This window comes from Ornithodoros turicata, chromosome 2, assembly GCF_037126465.1.
Source record: "Ornithodoros turicata isolate Travis chromosome 2, ASM3712646v1, whole genome shotgun sequence".
NCBI classification, from domain to species: Eukaryota; Metazoa; Arthropoda; class Arachnida; order Ixodida; family Argasidae; genus Ornithodoros; species Ornithodoros turicata.
Genome location: NC_088202.1, coordinates 103,807,218 through 103,828,243, shown reverse-complemented (window position 1 = coordinate 103,828,243; position 21,026 = coordinate 103,807,218). Strand labels below are relative to the sequence as shown.

At 45.4% G+C, this 21,026-nt stretch overlaps 1 protein-coding gene across 1 annotated transcript in view; it reads right to left on the bottom strand.

Moving 5' to 3' along the window:
• The window catches only part of LOC135385890 (atos homolog protein A-like), a 75,800-nt gene extending 58,566 nt beyond the window's left edge, over nt 1-17,234 (bottom strand). Inside the window, exon 1 of the mRNA XM_064615488.1 lies at nt 17,050-17,234. The gene's annotated coding sequence lies outside the window, so the exon portion shown is untranslated. The remainder of the gene's footprint in view (nt 1-17,049) is intronic.
• Between the last annotated feature and the right edge of the window lie 3,792 nt (nt 17,235-21,026).

The following is a 21,026-nucleotide window of genomic DNA, read 5'->3' as shown; positions in this document are numbered from 1 at the left end:
AATGCACGTTAATCAAACAACGACTTTATTTGAATGATGATGAGTGGGGAGTTTCATCGCCGGGCGCAATACACTCTATACCCCAATACTGCCGGATTGAGGGGAAATGGAATAGTAATGAGTCGCCTCACATGCACACGTTAATACATTTGTGCAAGAAGTCAAAGGAAATGCCGTAGAGCCGTTACTCTCAAAATTGGACGAAGTTGCCTTTTGTCATCCTTTCTTCAACACAAAACGAAACACCACGAACACAAAAAACCACTAAAATGAGTGGTCTGTAATAATGTGCAACAAATTCAGCAGTAAAGTGACTGGGAGCGAAGAGGGTGTTCTCTCATACATACGAGACAGTCCTAAAGAATATCTAAAAGCAAAAAGGAGACAGACACATTAATAATCCCGACGCAAGAGACATTGAATGTCATTCCCAGCGGACGACATTCACTGTTACACGTGCCATTCTTTCGTGCAGCGTAGAGAGCTACACAGAGGGAAAAAAGAATACATAATCGCAAATGATGGCAATGATGCTCCGTAAAGTAGGAACGCATCAAACTGGAGTACAAGCGTGTTTCCATTGTCTGCTTTTTTCTTTTTTAAAAATGTGTTTATAGGCATTCAGCCATTACTGCAGATACAGAGGCGCAAAGAGCTTTCGACAAATAAATATGGCCGACACGAAGCTCGGACGCAGAAGCAGACTGGGAACAAGGGTAGTTACTCGAAATGAACACGTAAAACACATACCGGCCGATAGCCTTCGTTTCCTTATTACTTGAAATTTGATGTTGTTGTCTTTTACTGCTGCCCGGCCTTCGAAACTACGCAGTCCGCGCCAGAGCAAAAACGATTCATTCGGTAAGGGAATGCGATTCGCTGGAAATGACATTCAATTTCCCGTGTGAGACGAGCATGAGGCGCAAAAAAGACGAAAATAGAGAAAGGAAATTCCCGTTTCTCTCGAATTTTTGACAGGGCGAATGGGAGGGTTTGCGACGGTCTGTTAATCTGCATTGCACTCTAAGAAACGGAGTAAATGTCGAGAAATTGCATGTTCTAGGCCCGCTTGCACGAAACAATCCTACGTGTAACACTTGGCAAGTGTTGCACTAACGCGTTAGTGCTCTAAGTTTAGGGTTGCGGTTAAGTGGCTTGCACGAACACTTCGACGACCGCCCTAAGTCAAGTATTCTAAAGTGGATCGTGGCTACGAGCAGTAGCAGTTTTCGGAGACTCATTGGTAGAAAGAGAACTTCCGGAGTTCATCCCAGGAAGTCGTGCGTCACGGCATGTTTGGATTCTGGGAAGTCGTCTGCTTCTGCCGTCGCACGTAAACAGTTTGTACAACCAAAATAAGGTATTGTAATATCATTGTAGCTGCAAGAACGCGTTAGGTCACTTGTTGCGTACTTTCGTTAAATAAAATAAAGCCTGTGGCCCAAAGTATGTCTCGAATTGCTCGATGATTGGGAACTTATCGCCAACGGCACTGCCGGTGAGAGGCACTTCGCGTGCGGCGATCATTTTGAGAGATGTTGCTATAACGAAAAGCACAACACGTACGGCACCCACAGCATAAAAAAATGAGACGTTGTTAGTATTGCGAGGAAAATGCGTACTGTATTGCGAGATACAGTTGGGGCCAACGACGAATCTTCGATACACGGTTCATAGCGGCCGACATGTTAGTCCTAAGCTTTAGTGCGGTAGTTTAGGGTGCTCCTAGGACCCTTGGCCAGCGTCCTAAACTGCGCTGAGCGAGCGCCACCACTTTAGTGTTGTAAAAGTTTCGTGCAAGCCACTTACGGCTCCGGCACTACACTAAGTGGGGAACTCGTTAAGTATTACACTAAGTTTGTTTCGTGCAAGCGGGCCCTAGTCCTCTAGACTGCGTTCACTCCCCCAAAAGACTGTTTCTTCTTCTTCTTTTGTTCTAAGATTGTGCTAACAAGTGCGGCAACCAGCGGCATGGTCGAGTGAATACAGCCTTCGTTCGTTGGTGCCAACTGAAGACTGGGAGGTGCTCGGTTCGAATCATTTCATTCGGTGTATACTGTCTCAGGTTTTCCCTGGGCTTTCCGACACACTTTCCTGGCAGCGTGCTGTTCATAGCCACACTTGCTTCGCGATGTCTACAATGAATAAAAGAATAGTGCGACAGCATTGTCATTCCAAGTAGCACACGTGGCCTTTTTCAAATGCTTCAAGCAATAAAAATCTAAAAGATAATACGTGTATATTAGAGAAGAATAACAATGCTCGCATTTCGACATCGTTTTATTTCATGTAGGCCAACATGCATATCACACAGCACATATAAGAAGACAGGAAGTGAGGTCGGGAGCGCCATTGTTCCGGTGTTTAACACAATACGCAACGCGTCCTTCAAACTTTATTTCATAAGCAAAAACAGCGCAAGTAAATAGATCCTAATATCGTCGAATATCTTCACAAAAGAGAACGGCGAATAAACGGTGGCTGCGCGCGATCGACACTTAAAATTTTATGTGTCAGGGGCGGGAAAGAAAGCCGACAGCGAAAGATTGCGCGCGGCTTGTCGGATGAACGTTTAAGAGAGACGAATGACGTGTTCGTCCAACTGGCAGATGAACTTTGACGACATTTGCCCTGCAACGTCTGCGGAAAACAGGGAAAACACAACGACAGCACAACAGGTGCCAGGATTCGAACCCGGGCACCTCCCAGTCTCGGCGTCGAAGGCTATCATCTAATGCATACCTCAGGTCTTTCATAAGATATTTTCATTGCAATGAGAACGACGTTTTTCGGAAACTCTGGTTTCAAAGCGTGTTTCTCAATCGCTGACTGGTTTGAGCTTTGTGCCCATCCTGTGAGAATTGAGCCATGGAAGTGAAACGAGGAACATACTTGGAGCAGAGGAGCAAACTACAGCGCGTCCGCTATGCAAGAACTCTAGCTAACGGAGCTGCAATTATCGGCGCATTGTTTGTACTTCCCCGTAATCTCACATGCGTACCATTCATTACGACCCGCATAATGTGAGAGGTGACTGAGAACGACACAAAGCACACGGCTTCCACCAACTTCACGGCTGGGAGGAGTTCACTGAGGTCACCCCACAGGCGGCATTCGACGGTTCAACAAAGCCAATAGCACGGCATCCCCGAATCCTTGCAGCTGCGCGCACATAAAATGGAAGACAAAAAGGGATAACACGGGGGATGTTTTACGATTACAGAAGACCCTTCGGAAACCGGACGCAAAAAATCGATACGCAAATTAAAACAAAAGTGATTATTGTTTTGGACTGATATAGCAAAACGTTGCTGTCTGAAGCAGGTAACGCAGCAGCATGCCATGTGTACTAGGTGAGGTACTAGGAAGAGGGGAGTATCTACAAAAGATCGAGCATCAGGTTATGAAATATCGTTTTCGTAACAATCTATCTCGTGTGGAACCTTTGCGAGTCTGTAAACGACAAATAAAGGAGGACTTTATTAGTACACTGTTAATCGACAAGGTGTAAACACGCCTACAAAAGCCGTCTGAACCTGAAAGAAAGAATACAGAGCTTCAGAATTGTTTCAAGGACAGAGAGTATCAACACCTCCTGGTCTCGCCCAGTGAGGACAATGCTCACTGTCCTCTACAACCCCCCCCCCCCCCAACTCTACAAACAAGTATCACAAAACAATATCGTAAAACAAAAAAGTAACTACGTTTCCTCAGCATCTAGGCCCCTCCATCCCCTTCCTAGTCCACCAGTTTCTGTTACGTCATCAGGCTGCGTCCAACGTCATTTTGCCTACTTTATGAAGCGTAACCATCACTCTCTCCGAACTCCCTTGGCCGCAATCCCTACATCAGCCGGCCAATCTCTCTGGCGAATCGATTACGAGGGTTCGTAAAACAGCCGCCTAGCAACAGCCAGCGGTGACTCTATTCAAAATGTGGGTCAGCAGGCCTCCCTGATCTTGCCCTTCGTCCGCTGCTCTACATGACAGCCGTCATCTCTGCTTCCGCTTCCGACAGCGTTCGCTTTGTTCTCCTTTAACTTCCGTGTGTCCTATCGCACCTTCTACCATCATCGACTGAAATACTTCTCTGCCTCGTAAAACGATCAACGCATGCTTTCGCTTTCGGGATAACGAGCCATCTTCCAGACCAGGTACACCGTGAAAACGAAGGAAGACCGTTTTTTGCGGGACATATCCTTCCCCGAAAAGAACTTTTTGCTAGAAGTACCTGTATCTTCCGCTTGGTTTGGCCCGATTTGAAATTGACTGGCGCAAGGATAAGGAAGATCAAGCTGCGCGGGACTATATTTTCTATTACACGCAGAAATATTACAGGGGAAAGAAAACGTTCCAAAAAGGTCGAAAAAGGTGAAATTCGAAGGCAGTTTGTATTACAGGACGGCAGCTAGATAGCTGGATTACCTTACGACACCCTGCACAAACCCCAGCGGCGTGGATAAAAGCACCCACTTGGTGGTGGTAGCTCCAAGGATGTGCTGTAGACGGGGAGGTCGTGGGCTCGAATCCTAACAATCGGCTGTACTGTCTGAGGTTTCCCCTTGGTTTTCTGGCAGACTTTCCAGACGGACGTCTGCTCAGTACCCCCCGAAGTCGGCCCAGGACGCATACTAATATGTGTCCCAGGGCTTCTAGTTCGAATGTCTACTCCTCCTGACATTTTTTTTTCATATCCTTCCATGCTCCTTTAATATCGAGCTATTTTGGTGAACAAATGCGGTTATTCGAAACATTCATTAAAAAGACAAAGTATTTCATTCAGAAAAGTTTTCTCCGTGAGAAGATACTGCCCAGAATAAGAGGGATTTGTACGTGCAAAGCAATTCTTATGGGGTATACCGTGGGTATGACAACGGAACTCTTTGGTAGAGAGAGTGATAAGACATATCGGTATGACAGCTTGAACAGACAAAGTATCCAGCAACATTTATTGCGCGATGGTTATTGTCATATATGACCGCGTGAAAAGCGCAACACAAATTGGCTAGCTGCATTGTTTCGTGGTTGTCCTTCGAAGCCTCGCACCTACTATACGTGCTAAATCTGAGAACAGAGAGCTTTAGTGCGTCGTACGCTGTCGCCATTGCGTACGTAAGGGATAGCGTGGTGGTTCTGGGCAATGGGCGAAGTTCTGTGTCTTGCGCGTGCGCAGAACCACCAACGCTATCCCTTACGTACGCAAAGACGATAGCGTACGATGCACTAGAACTCACTAATGCCGATCGTTGATTTAGTCGGGGACGCGTCAAATCCGTGTTCGGAATGGCGGTTCCGTGGTTCTTCTTATTAGTATTATTATTACTATACTTCTGTTGCACCCGCAACAACAATTATTGTTGTCGCCAACGTCGTCAGAACAAATCGCGAGAATGAAAACATTGCAAATGATATTCACATCGTACGAACGTTGCCAGTTGCCACCGTAAACGTCTCTGATGCGAATGGCTTATGCTTTGTTATGCTGTTGTGAGCGCCGCGAAGCAACTGTGGCTATGCGCAACGTACAGACGTGGGCAGATCGAGAGAGGACAACAGGAAGGAGTGGGAGAAGTGGGGGCTTAGTATGCGTCCTGGGCAGACCGCAGGAGGAACTGTGCAGACATCCGGCTGGGAAGACTATCGGAAAACCCACAGAAAACATCAGACCGCATACAACCTGTGGTAGAATCCGAACCAACTGTGGCGGCCCGTGGAAGACGAAGAAGACCTGCCTCTGCTGGCGCGCGCCACTGCGCTTGCCAGCCAGTTCTACCGGCACCGTCCTAGCGTGAGGCCACGACCATCTGCCCGCTGGGACATTCCATCATCGCCGGTCAGGGCTCATGCAGAGGAATACCACCGTCCTCTACACAACCATCTCCTAGTCTACAGCACGACCTTGAGCTAACACGGACGAGCGGACACTTTTACCGCTGGTCTCTCATGCCTCTGTCATCGCGGAGGAGGAAAAAGAAATATTCGGTCATTGGTGTAGTATTTCCCTGACGGAGGCGTTTTAAACGTCTCGCCAGAATGCAGAAAGCATGCGGCCAGCTCGTGGCCCACGCAGAGCAGTAGGCGCCGCTGCGTGTCAAAGAACGAACCACAGTGAGTTCAGTTATTGTGCAGGGATCTTTTTTCTTGTCTGTGCCATCTCGTTCTCAACGCCGCCAGAAAATACTGGCATTTCTAAACAAATAAGAGTAAACAGCGGTTCGTCTAAAAAAAAAAACAAAAAAAAAGTCTCGAGTTTCTAGTTTTTTCGTTGTGAACCTATGTCACCAGCTCGCTTGCTTTTTAATCCTTATTTGAAAGAGGCACGTCCATGGAGCAGCTATCTATACCTCGATCATGCCTGCCTTTGTGTGGTATTTGCAAGTTTTGGGGCGGCATAATATTCTGCCTAGCATCACACCACTTCCCCTAATATCTTCCCTCGTACATTTCTTCCCTCGAGCGTATCAGAAACGCTAGAAGCGCCAAATAAACCCTATTATATAGCATTGGAGAAAGTATTGTTCGTACGAAATAAACATTGCCAATGCAGCACGGATCCATGCACAGCTCTGCGTAATTACTCCTATTTAGTTCGAGATTATTCGCGCCACCCCTAATTGCAATCACGATATTGAACGGGTTCCTTGTCTGAAGCAAGCATTATGTCCTTTTCCTACACTTGCAGCGAGAGCCATCGATTGGCAGACTACGGCGCCTCTCTACCGTTAAAGCCCTTGGATGCTCCATCTCTCTCAATGGAAAACAGGACAGACTTTTGGCACTATGTTTCTTCCTATTTCTTTGTAGGCAGTCTGGAAGCATGGCCAAGGATGCGGCTATAGCAATTTCCTTTTTGACGCTCGGACGAAATAATGTTGTGTAATCATTTGTGATGGCGGCTCCAAATTACATAGATTGCCTGGCAACGGATGCTCGTATCTCGCGCTTTTGTGCCGGAGGTATGGTGATGCGAGTCATCAAACGGTTGTGGGCATCTCATCCACAGCGGGCTAGGACGCCTTATTTTAGTGCCGCCTTATTCACCGTGTGACATCAACCACTCTGTTGCCTCATACACTGGTAATTGAGTGATAACCTACTGGGACAAAGCATCCATTGCACCCACAACATCAGTTGATATACAAACATTAAAAAAAATAAGTAAATAATTTTTATAACAGCGATGTGGGTACAAACGTGCATAATAATAAACGGGAGTAGATTTGCACGCAAGGTGACTCGCCGATCTATCTGATTTGGCACGCTAGTGTATGATACGTAGTACTTTGTTGTTGTTGTTGTTGTTGCTGACACAGCAGTGGTTCACAGCAACACTGCGTGTTACATATCTGCATTTCAGGTGCAACCGTTACGGTATCATATCCTCTCTATGTTCACTGATCGTATACACCCTGTTACATCCTGCTCAGGGACTGGTCGTTATATTCACAGCCTAAAATGAAAACTTGGGGTTGCTGGACGACAAAAATCGCGTACAAGGAAGTCCACAACTGCCAAAAGAAAGACGAAAAAACAAAGCCGACCAATGGCGCTTCCTGTCCTTTCTGACCACATAGTACATGCAATACTTGAATTTTGCGCATAATAGTTCAAATACAAATACACGCAGAGAATGAGTATTTATGATACATATACTCAAAAGTATTACGGAAGTAGTATTCAATATAAAGTAATATATACTATTACTGCCGACAGCTACTTTGGAAGAAGTGTCATGAGAAATCCGCCTCCGAGCAGTCAGGAAAGCCTACGTGAACACGACGAGACTGAACTCCACTATAGCGACGGAAGTGGCACGTAACGGAAGTGGTAGGGTTCTTCACCGCGTGCAACGGCTGCGGATTTCCTCACAAGTGCAAACGTATAATCACTTTTTCTTCATAAGTCTCAACGTCACTGCTATTTCGGCAGGGGAGGTCTCTATGCGTACCAGGAGACGGGGATAATGAAGACGATCAACCTCCACGGATCGTGATGCTCCCACGCCGTGCCTATCTGACCAGGCGATCACGTCGTGAAAGGCAACGGGCGTGTAACCCTTCCGCGAGACAAACCAGCGCACACAATGCCCATCCCTATGCTGCATAGCGGTATCGCCTCCCGCGTTGCCAACGCTGCTCTCCATGGGTCGATCAGCAGCACCAACAACGCTATACTGCGCGTTTCGTCGCATGCCGGCGTATAGTATAAGCGTCCGGAGCTGTACAGGTAATTTCATAGACGTGCGTCGCAAGTCCCTCACGAGAGTAAGAGGGAGAGAGAAAAGAGGTAGGGGAGGGACGAGCTGAAGTTTGAAGGATTGGTACATTACCGACTTTGTGTTATTAAAGAAAAATGCGTGAAAAATGTTTATTTAATTCTGTGTGTGCATTAAAGAAAATCAAAACCCAAGTTAAGTAGCGCAGAATGACTACAAATACGCAGAAACAGCTTCTCCACACAGCACTCGGTTGATTAGGCAATGGCCAGCCTTTCTCTGTTTCAGTATCAGATAGAGACGTGCAGTACTTAAATTGGGAGGGGGGGGGGGGCGAATACGCTCATGCCAGCGAATACGCTCATGCCAAGATCTTCCTCACTTGGAAAGAACATGCAAATCTCCTAAAATATCTGCCTTACTAGGAAGAATGCAACACTCCCTACCTAATCCCTAAGCATGAAAGAGAGAGAGAGAGAGAGAGAGAGGGAAGAAACACATCCCGACGTCCCTGCTTTCATGTGTGAGAAAAGTGTACAGCAATATTGTCGAGAAAGTCTCTTTTCTGCATGGCGTATACTTTCCCATGTACTAAGAGTTCGCATTTGCTGGCTCGACATGCACAAAACGTGCGTAAATAATGTTTACGTTCGTGCACGGAGTGGCCGCATCCCGCGGGAAATGGAACGACAATTTCGTCTGGAGTCGCTGGCTGGATTGGGAGAACAGGAACCGGAAGCTGCTGATAGTGACGTCACTGCAGCGAACATAAGACGAAACTAGAAATACTTGGCTGCGAATTTAATTGAGATATTTTGCACGGAAGGCCCGAGCATTATGAGAGAGCCAGTGACAACGTATTTTTTTAAACCTTAAATGTTTGTTTTCAACCTGCATCGTCGCTCCATTTTCATATAGTTGCAAATTGAAATGACGGCACCGCACGTTTTGTTTGGTATGCAAATCAGACAAAGTAACATCGGTAACACTGAATTAGCATAACCCGTACGTATTTCTCTGCCGTGCATAGATAAATGCGCGGCCCAATTTGCTTCCTTGCCCAGCTGCGTGGAAACCGATTTGCAATTCAAAGGAGACGGCCCACAAATAAAGAAAGAGAAGATGATCATGGTCCATTCCAGTTCGGAAGGGTCTGTATTATGCAGGGATCAGATACAGCATGCTATTAACGTACGTAATCGCGCAAGGCCCGGAACCGAAGTATGGATTTTGTGCATATGCACCAGCGCGAAGTCTATAGAAGATAAGAAGTTACTATGGAAATTTCGGAAGATTTTCGTTCTAGCTCAGAAGCCGCATTAACTTGGACGTATAGGGAGATGGATTGCATTCCACAATATTATCTGCACTATAGAGTAGGATATTACGAGAGTATCAAAGGTGCTTTCAGGCTATATATGAGAAACAGCAGATAACAGTAAGGATACACGACGACATGCAGCACTCAAAATCGGAGGTTTTTCAACGACAGTACGATAGCATAGAAGGAGTTGTCGTTGATCTGGTAATAAATTCGCCAATTTCGACCTTAAAGGAGCAACGAGGAGAGATTTAACATGAATGGCAACCTTGACACTTTCATCAGGCTGTCCATCAGGAGCAGGGGCGGATCCAATGATTTTTCTGAGCGGGAGGTCCAGCTTGTCCAGCTGCAAGATATACAAGACTAGGCCAATCAAACACTATGTGACACAGAAATTAAGGAGGCATCAGGACCCCCCCCCCCCCCCCCCCCCCCCTCCTTCTGGATCCGCCCCTGATCAGGATTCACCATGCAAAAAAATATTTTTTGCTGTGCGGCGTATTGTCACTGCGCAAATCAAATTTTTCAAAACACGTTGTAGAATGCAGCGCCACAAGAGGGCCGACACGTTCCTGGCATGACGTCGTCCCATGAAGTATTTCGCCGCGCCTTTCTTCTTTGTTGATTCTCAGTTCACACGCTGCTCATATCGGCTTGAGCTGCGCTGGACTACGTCACGAGTCACGTGACAGGGGAATTGGCTACGTCACGCGTTACCCTACCCTTTCCCTTATTCTTCGATTCGCTCTTTCCAAGCGTGGAGGAAATTTGAATATGTAAGGAACACATGCCCTCGCGCGCGGGGGCGCGCAGCAGGTCACGTGCGCCACATTGTGTGTGTGTGGTGTGTGTGTATTTTCGCCGGAGCTCATTTTATTCCTTGCAGAACACGCCGCTTTCAAAAACCAAGAAAAAAAATTGTGGGAGTCACCTTAGTGCTCCCTTAATGATTGCAGAGCAAAACGTTGCTGCAGTGTTGCAAGAACTATGTGCGTAGCGCTGGTAGTGCGCTAGCAACAACAACTTTATTGCAAGATGATGAATGGGAGTTCATCGCCAGGGGCGATGCTCTACCCATTGCTAGTGGTGACGCGGGAATGACATAATGAGCCCCCTTCACAATATGATCGAAGTCCTATGGTATCCAGAAAGCATAAACAGCATCTTGTATGCATAAACAGCAGCTCCGCTCTAACAGAGGTAGCTTCCCTTGTTTGATACATCATGCGCCTCCGAACCAGCGACACCAGTGGAACGAAAAGTCGCGTTAGACGTGTGAGAACACTGTCTGTACTATAGGGGTATTTTATTAAAAGGTGTTTCTTATTACCAACAGATGTTCGTAACAAAAGCTAGCGTTACACGGCCAGGTGGCATCCTCTAAGAGAGAGTATAACCAATAGACGACTAATTACTAACAGAATAATGGAGTAATAACAGAAAGGGATAGAATCCTCGTTTTCGTAGCATACACACCATTTACGTGTGCCCTACGACGGGACATTTAACACTCGCAAGGAGTACAAAAAAGTACTGGAATGTTCGACCAAAAAGGTGAGCGTGCGTGGGCCAACAGGCATCCTTATGTGATGAACAGCCTATCGGGGACCAGTGCAAAACGCACGAACCTTGGGGGAAAGTAACGAGGACCCATGGCCATGACATGTAGTACATCACTTATAATATGCAATCCATGGCGCGGGGGGTAATCCTTCATACAGCGATGCCCTCCAAGGTCTCGTGTTCTTCCATTGGGAGCACTGCCAAAGACGACACGGCAAGCAACAATCTTTCCGTCGTCTACTTAGCGTGCACTCGTGTGGTCCACTACAAAGCGACTGCATTGGATGCACAGACGCTGTTCGTAGCCTACATTCTTGTCAACGAGACTACAAATCTCATACCCGATGGCGTCGATGCACCGTGCGAACGGGCCATAAGATATTAGGAAATTACAATATTCATGAGGAGGAAGGACATAATGATTAAGTGAGGTGAACAAGGCCTACGCCACGCATCTTTCGAAGAGGTAAAAGGAAAAAGATTGCGACGATGTCCCTACGTTTCGGGATTACAGAGATCAGTCGTGAAGATTATGTAGCATATGGAGACATGCAGTAGAGTTTGACACTGCTGACCACCTATATTAACGTAAACGCAAAGTTTGTCACGGAGCGCTTCACTGCGTCTTTGCTGTAATTAGACATCGGATTCAATTATTCTAATGAGATCAAAAACAGACTTTCCTTTGTAGTATACTGCGTGTAGTCTTCGACGTCACGTCGGTATCACGAAAACATTACCCAAGACGCACTGTACGAATGAGTTTGTGATAGCTAACACGAGTTATGTGGGGTATGCGTATAAGACCGGGATAAGGTGCATAGGTGTGAACCTACGATGTGATTTCTGTGGGCAAATGATTTAGTAGTTACGAAGAAAATTCGCCTCGCGAGCACCGAAAGCGACCGCAGCTTCCGTATATCTCACGTGCTATGATGGATGTGACATCGCTTCGGGTTGGAACGAGCTTCACGGAGCTAAATATGGGGTACCCCATCACCTCATGTACAAGAATGATTGTATTTTTATTCGTTACTGTGGCGTGTACTAATATGTGTTCATCGTGGATTAGCTCCTAATAGCAGAAACCTTTCAAGAGTTCTGGTGGTGGTAAGAACAATGCGATGCTCATTGTACGGGATTTCTCCAATCGCGGCTATATGCGGCCATGTAAAATGGTAAAGAACGAGATCTGGTGAAATTATTTCGTAAAACATATACCACACGAGCTGGCTCTAATGACACGTTTACTGAAGAAGGCAACGAATGGTCGAGAGAGAAAAAAAAAGCGATGATTCGCTGTCTAACGACGCAACAACGACGGATGTCATAAAAAAAAACAGATAAGTATCCCAAAGACAAAGGAACAGGAAGAAGTTTGAAGGGCAGAGCTTGCCAGAAACGACACAGACCATGAAAAACCGAGATGGATTAGGTTGACACGCGTAAGCCAACTGTCTCAGACGTTCCACCTGCAAGTGAAAGAGCGCAATGGAGGCGGACTGCACAGACAGAGCCTACCTTGATGGAAGCACCTTCTTTTGGATACCTCTCAAGGCGCTGTACAGCTTTCCAATTAACGCCGCAACCCTTTAACCGACATCTTAATAGATAGTCAATTAATTATCATTAATCGGCAAACATTAATTATTGATTAGCAAATTTTATTATAATCATTAATTAGTCTTATCTAACTATTCCAGGCGCAACCAAAAAATACTGGCACGATATGCGCTGCTAACGACATTCAGTTGGTTTCGTTGGCGTAGAGCGCTCAATGTCTCTTTAAAAAAAAGATATTGATGCATGTTAGTCGAGACAAAGTGTATACCAAGCTTATCGGAGAAACGAAAAAACCAGCAGCCCAGAAAGCTATGAGAGCCAGGAGCTGTAGATGACGTGCATTGTTGGCATGCAACCTAAACTGCAGCTCCATCACTGGGCGGCAAGAATATAACAAGGCGAAACAACACACACGTACACACCCTGTGACGAAGATAGGGTCATCAGAGGTGCCCTTAAGATCCCAACTACAATGTGCCGACAAAGTCGGTGTCAAAATATCTGAACTACTCTAATGTCTAAACTCGTGTATCTCATCTGAAAAAGACTGATGTAGGACTCAAAGGAAAAAAAAGTAGTAAACGGAGAGTAATTGGAGCTTGTCGTCCACTAGACTCCAATTACAGTCCCTATTACAGTTCCCTAACCCTTAAATTTACTCCCTAGGACTGCAAATAATCACGGCGTGTTCGCAAATGGTCTCCTGAATGCAACAGTCTACGTAGATGTGTGTTCTTCGCGAACTTGATGGAATAAGCCATATACTATCTTAGCTAACTTAGCAATTTTCCACCCACACACAGGAAAAATTGAGGTTCTTTCTTCCGAAATTGTGCTATGGGTGTCGCAAGATTTTATATCGCTCGACATATCTCGGTTGACAGTTTAACCGAAAGTATTTTCATTCATGAACACGAATTATGTACCTGGAACTTTTAGAATAGAGCGTGAAATGCAGTGACCGCCCTCTGACATTCATTTACTCTCGTGCATTTACTCCCGAAAGGGACTAATGTTCGTGGCAATGCATTTACTCCCCAAAGAACAGGAAGTACTCTTTTTAGTAGCGTGTACACCGACGCATTTGCAACAGATCCACAACAAATCTCATCAATTCCTCTCCGACTTTGCCACGTCAACTAATCCATTGGACGGAATATGTGCAAGGAGGTGCGATAACTCGATATGATGCGCTTCAATCGCATTTATCAGACTTTTTTTTTAAAACCTTGGTATTCTCTATAGCTTGGGCAACATGCATCCCAGACACGTTTTTATGTGCTCGTCCAGGTTACCATATTCACTGTTTCTCCTATTGTCATGCTCACGTCAATCTGGTATTTATGCAGCGTGCAGTATTCTCCCGTATGTACTTTCTCAAAGAAATTTGCATTCCACATCGCTTGTTTCCTTAGCATCCCCTATTTATTCTACCCGGTAATGACCCTAACACGCCCCTTTTTGAAGGACTACTTGTACGTTGCATTTTCTTGCATATTTCTTAGGCTTGCGAGAACTCCACGAACGTAATTGATTGCCGCATATCCCTCTCTTGCTTTCTTCCAGATTACGCTTAATTTGACTCAACATTTTAGACAACCGGATAACCGCATTATATATGATTTATTCGCGATACTTTTGCATCCAAAAATGTATCTATTTGTTTGTCGCTTGTAAACACTTGTAAACCCGGCACGACAAATTATACATATGACAGGGAACGCTAAATATTTTTTATTTGCCAGCAAAATCGCGGTAAAACTGCTCGGGGTGATGTCTGGCGGGAAATAATTCCCAATTTGTCAAGCAACAGTGATCTATATGTTTCCAACTGGCTTGCTGCTCGTGATGACTACGTAGCTGAATTCTTTTGTGTTAGACACAGTGTTATCAGCATGCATTGCAGTTCTGCCGCCGCACTTGACGAGCAATGAGCAGATGGTGGCGGTTTCGACACAGTGTTGCCAATAATTTTCAATTTTAATTTTCTAAAAAAAAACTATGAGCGCAACCGGGACGAAAATTGTGACGCAAGAGTACTGAGGGCTGAGGCTATCGAGTAGATAAATTTTCCGAGATTGCAGCTCTACTGCTTTACAGTACCTTTAACGGTCATAAGAGGGTTACTCAAAACTATTTCCCTCTTTGCAAGAGGCGTGGCAGTGCGGAGAGGACTGATTGGTCTCCTCAGACGATCTCCCGCGATGATTGGACAAGTTCTTTCCGGATGCACCCAATGACTACCGTTCCTTTTGTATTGTTGGTAAACGCCATCTTTCATCGAGCGAGGAGAAATGTTTCCGCCTTAGTGCCCATTGAAATGGCGTTCGTTCCTGTGTTGTGTGTCAGTGATAGACACGGTTGCCGCAAAGTAGAGAAACGGCCTGTTAACTATGCTGCAACAACCTAATAACTCCAGTGCAGGTAATTTCGTGCTTCCTGAACCAACTAGCTGGTTCGATAACGGGCTCGATCTCGCTACCTTTTCGGGAGAGCCCAAAGAAACGAAAAGGGGGTAAACGGTGATGCCACGTCGCACCGGTCGATGCACGTGACAAAAGCGCAACGCATGCTACGTAAGAATACCACTTTAGCGTCGCGATCACTTCAAAGTTTCAGGGCATGATTAAAAATTAGCCTCGGTCGTCGGAAATGTCATAATCCCCCGTGTAAATTAACTGAAATTAGAATTATCGAAATACAAAATTTGTCCTCAATGCCAGGAGTAAGGAGCAACCACACAAAAAAGAGGAACTTCGGCAAAACGATTTTTTATTTTGACATAAAAAAAGGGGGGGGGGGGGAGACATAACGAGCGTGTATCGTGAGTGTGTGACGGGGGGGGGGGGGGGGCGGTTTAAGGGATTAAATTAAGTTTGGGTTATCTGGTGCCATACCCGGTGCCAGCGAAGAGAGCCCCGGGCCACTTCGGGGGCCCACCCGGCCGAAGTCCCGATGGTTGCTACACCAGAGTCTAGGCCGATGTATGCTGTTTACTGTGACTTGGTGGATAAGTCTGTAGCAGCGCTCTCCGCCAGTCTATCTTACTATCTGTTATCGAAACGTGAGGAGTGGGGCCCAGACAGGTCTACCCCGGAGGCCCGTAATTTCTCTCGCAGGGTCCTAGTCATATTGAGGACGCAAACACTGATGCTGTTCTACTTCCGACCTCGAACGCTCCACCGACCTGCCGAGCCCTCTAAACACTGTAAAGCTTTAGCTGCAGGGTACTCCTCAAAACGCCCCTGCGCATAAAAAGAAAACGGCGCTTGGGGATCACAAGCAACCATATAAAGTTGCGACGATGGGCGTTCTCCCTGGCAGATATTGCGTGCTCGGATGCTTCCAGGTGAGAGGGGATACCAGGTAGGAGAGGTGCATACAGAGTGGTCACAGTTTCGGTACGTGTCCAAAGCGTCAACTAAACGTTTCCAAACTCCTTTTGCACTTGCATCTCATCATGAAGGACTTTCTGACATACATTCATGTACGCAATGCACACGTGTCACAAGACGTTTGAAGAGGTAAGAAAGTTCGGGCTTCAAGAACAGGAAACAAGAAAACAATGTCCATTGACGCGCGCTAACAGAAAGGACCCTTGACCGCTAACTACTACTGTTGACGTCGCATCAAGAAAAGAAAAACTACAATCTGGTAGAACGACCTCACACGCCGGTGTCGACAGTACGCGCCCTTGAAGTCGCGTGTCGTGAAGCGAGATGTGAAACAGAAATAGCATACCAAAGAAGTGCTGAGGTCCACAGATCCCTACACGGTTATACAACGAAAAAGCGTGAACAATGCTTTCGTGAGACTTGACCAAACATTTACATGGTAGTGAACTCCGCAATGCGCTCGATCACCATATGCGTAATATCCGGCGAACAATGAGTCACATCCCAAGCAAGTCTCATGCGATGACACCAAATGCCCTCACAGCTGACTACATTGTGAAAGACGAAGAAAGTGAAAAACGCACCCCTTTTGGTTTTTTTCATGCCGCAGTACGGAACAATGCATGCGTATGCTGTCCTGTGAACTGAGCTGTTCTGCACGTAATGTATTATGCCAGTTTGGATAAGTGAACATACATGAGATTATTCCAAGAATGAGTTAAATAACCTAGAGGAAACACGACGTGTGACGGGGTCACTCCCAAAACAAAGGTGCGATCAGTGTGGATCGTCGTGTACAACGCAGTCAAAAGACGCCAAGAATGACATCAGTCCAGTCGACTTTACACAGTTCGCACTATGCTACGCGTATATTATATTCGGACTGGTGTACACTACAGCAGATAAAATTCTAGGCAGATGCTACCAGTATCTGAACATTTAGGCTTACTGGGCGACCCTGCACGACGTTTACATTTGATGTTTGCTTACCATCAGAAACTTGCATGCTCCACTAGCAACGTCCAAGAGGCTTGTCGAAGCGTATCAAACACTTGGAACGATCATTCATAACATCTAGGACGCCTGAGCAGGTAAGTCACGCAAAACCAGACGACACATCCAACTACACCAACACATAGCTGTCTGCAACTGAGCGGACAGCTGATCGGAAAACACCCCGTCCCCCGTTAGGTGCCGCCACTATATCGCCCTGCTGTCCAATGGGAGGCGAATAGCATCAACCACTCCGACAACGCGTAGCAACAACGTCATGTGTCATGTGCGCTAGAAATCAGCTGTTTCACGCGTACCGCGTACCTGTGTTATCAAGGTAAACTAAGTGGGAGCACAAAATCGTGTAAGACTCGGCAACGTGATTTTTGCAAAAGCGAAACGAATTCAGATGACGCAACGAAACATGCAGCGGATATGCTATGCGCTTGCTATCTCGTCGTGAGGACAGCTGCTAGGTCGTGCAGTCTAACAACTTAAGAGAGAAGATATATGTATATACTAGTATGGGGAAATCAAAGTGCATCGTAGGACAAATGATACACGAGTAGGACTCACCAATAACAATAATAATAAAAACGGGAACAATTTCGAAACCGTATCGACAACGGACGGTGATTTCAATGTTGGTATCTCGATCTGACCGTTGCTTTATTCGCTTTCTTTTCACCAGCGGGAAAAAGGCCCGGTTTCACCGACCCCGATTAACATTTGAACAGAGAGATGCGGTCCCTCAACTTGAATCTAACCCTAACTCTGCTTCACCGAGGGTAGTTATTGTCACTAAAACATTCAGTACGTCAACTACATAAACGTTGCCAAAAAGCATGAAAGTGCTAAGCGACCCTTGATCTTGGTTCAAAGTTAACCAGCGTCTGTGAAACTGGGCCTGAGTGAACTGGCTTGCACTTTTCGCGAGAAGCTTAGGTTATTAATTTCAAAACCATTTCAAACCAGCGCGAAATTCGAAGCCGACAGAAAATATAGGGACAAGCTGTGCTGCTTTTGTCACTATCTCATTGGAAGTGTAGGGTGCACCGACAGTTTAACTCAGACCCAGTCTTAACAGACTTACCTGTATCAAACAGCATATCTGCATTTATTGCAATGCCTGCATATTACAAGTATCTGTACAACACATTAGGACACAGGTATTGTGAGAAACTGTCGCCATATTTACCTTGTCTGATAAGCAACGTAGCCCGTTAACAGCGACACAGAATAGTTGGCAGCTTGGCACCTAACGTTGGTTACAATCAGTATGGTTTATCCAGAACCCCAAGCACAGAAGGGGGTGTTGCTATTTTACGATGGGGGACCTTGCTATTTTCCCCAAAAGATTGGGAAAATAGCAAGGTCCACCTTGTATGGAGTGCACAGGTAAAGAAGTTTGGGGGGGTGAGGTTGTCGCCAAACATTGGGGGGTGTAGCGGGGGTTTGGATAAATCACTGGTCATGAGTGGGGCACAGTATGACACACGCATGATAATGTTGTTGGCACGTCCCTTTTCGTAGACGATCGATAAGGTGTCCCAAAAAGCTAATTAATAAACTGCCACAGGAAAATTGTCCCTGTAAGAAATGTCCTAGTCAGTAGCAACTGACACTAGCATTTTTACTTCAGCTTCTTACAGTTTTATGGAACTATTCAGCAAGGAAATTGTCGAAAAAGCTGACTGCTTTGGCTGAGCTGGTGAAGAAGAGACATGTTTTTTCTGTCATTGTGCATGACTAGAAGGATGGAGAACTTCACCACCAAAGCAGAAAAAAATTACAAGGAGATAAGAATGAACGAGCAACCCAAATGCAGTTTAGCATAGCTTGTCCACTTCCTTTTGTTTTTGTTTTTCCTCGAACCAGGTCATGATAGACATGGTCCATTATACATGGGGCTCATGTCCTTTTTTTGTCAATCTAGTAAGAGCTATGGACTAAATCACAAGATGGTGCATAAGGTCAGCAGTTAGTCACATTTTGATGAAAAATGTACCACTGATTTCCGAAATTCTCATTCTGAAACGCTATCAAAGGAAAACTCAAGATGTTAAAATACCTTAAACTCCTCCACTTTACATTGCGGCGTCAAATTATTGATGCCACATTTCTGTACAAATGTGTACATTCCACTGTCGATTCCCCACTCTTGCTAAGCTGCATAAATTTTCGCTATTCTTGTGGTACCCTTCGCAATCCACCGTTCTTCTATGTAAGTAAAACCTGCCCTTATGACCCACTCGCACTTTGTCAAATTTGGGTGAACTCTTTTTCGTCCTCATGTGATATTTTTTCCTCATATACTGCCTTTAAAAGCAGCATTACACATTGCTTGTCTTAAATTCAGTCATCCTCACCCGACTGATTTGTTTCTGCTGTCTTCATTCTTGTTGTCTGGTTACCTTGTTTTCTCTTCTTCATTGTCCTCTTTCAAATATTGCCTGAAATATTGCGCTTTTGGAGCCTCTTCCTTATCATTTTGTTATTATGTCCCCCATATGTTTTTTCCAGGGAAGGATAACGGCCATATTTTGGTTACAGTTTCCATTTTCGTTATTGCTATATTTTCGTTTCTGTTATCCGTTTGTGATACCGGCCTTTCAACTTCGTTTCCGTAACTGTTTCCAGTAATGGAACGGCTGTTACAGAGCTGAGGGAGGACAGCCCGTCCGGCTCTATCAGCACTCTGTTTTGCTCAAGTGCTGCTTCGGTGTCACACACATTGAAGCAGCACATCGGTGGGATGCACACATCTTGCAAGATAAAAAAAACAAAACAATATATATATATATATATGTAGGAACATGTTTTCAGTCTTCAGTCACTCGGAGTCCAGCAACTCAAGACGGGCGTAACTTTCATCCAGTGTCGCATTCGTAAGCGGACGTTCTCAACAGTAAATAATACTGCCATGGCCACAGTGAAAAGAAAAAAGTACAAAACAAGTAACTAAAAATCATAGGCTGGCATCCTATATGGTAGAGTATAGTCATGTGTTGATGTCATGGAGTTATGAGGACTGGGGCGAGGTAAGTGAGGGACGCACCCTCGAGATCCAATTTGCGCTTTCTTTCGATGCTCTCGTGTAGTATTTAAAGCATTACAGGGAAAGGAGTCATCAAGATACAAAAACAAAAAATGCAAAGTCACTCAAATGTCACGGCACAACAGGAATAGCCATTACCCAAATTCAATACCGGACAATAAATTCGTTTCCGTTATCGTTACCATTACTATTACCCTTGCCTGGTTTTTTCATCTGTATGTATATATGTTCTTTTGACCTCCTAGTGCCTTGGATTATTGCCTTGCTGCCATTTCCTTTATATCATTAATGCGTGTTGCTGTATATATGTACATTACTGTAATTCGATAGTGCGCCAACACCAAGGCTCTTGCGGCCGTTCTTGGGCACAATAAACTCATTCATTCAAATATTCAAGAGTCATTGACCGTGCCGTTTGGGCCATGCCACTGGTCTGTAACACACCCTTTGGGACACCCTGCACAATTTTAAGATTTCAGAAGATCAGGATTCATGATGAAAAACACTTTGGCCAGGGAATATGAAAACACATACACAAGCAAGATTTTGTGGGGTCCTTTGTCATGAATCTTTGCCATCTGATACTTGCAATGCTTTGACTGTCATTCCAAATGAAATTAAACAAATTCAACCAGCACAGGGAAAAGAGGTGCTGACGCTGTGAATCGAACCTGGGTCTTTGGATCTCCATTCAGATATGCTAACCGCTACACCACTCCAGCACGCCATCCATTGATCAAATGATCCATCCATTCAACAACAGTTAGGAGTTTTATTTAATTATAAGCGTATGCAAATGAGCCGCTCACTGCTCTGTTCTTGGCCGATACCTCAGAGATGCTCACTGAAAAGAATGCTTTTCGACAGCACCACCTGTTTACAAATTGTTCAGCTGGGGGACCTTCGTGAAACACTC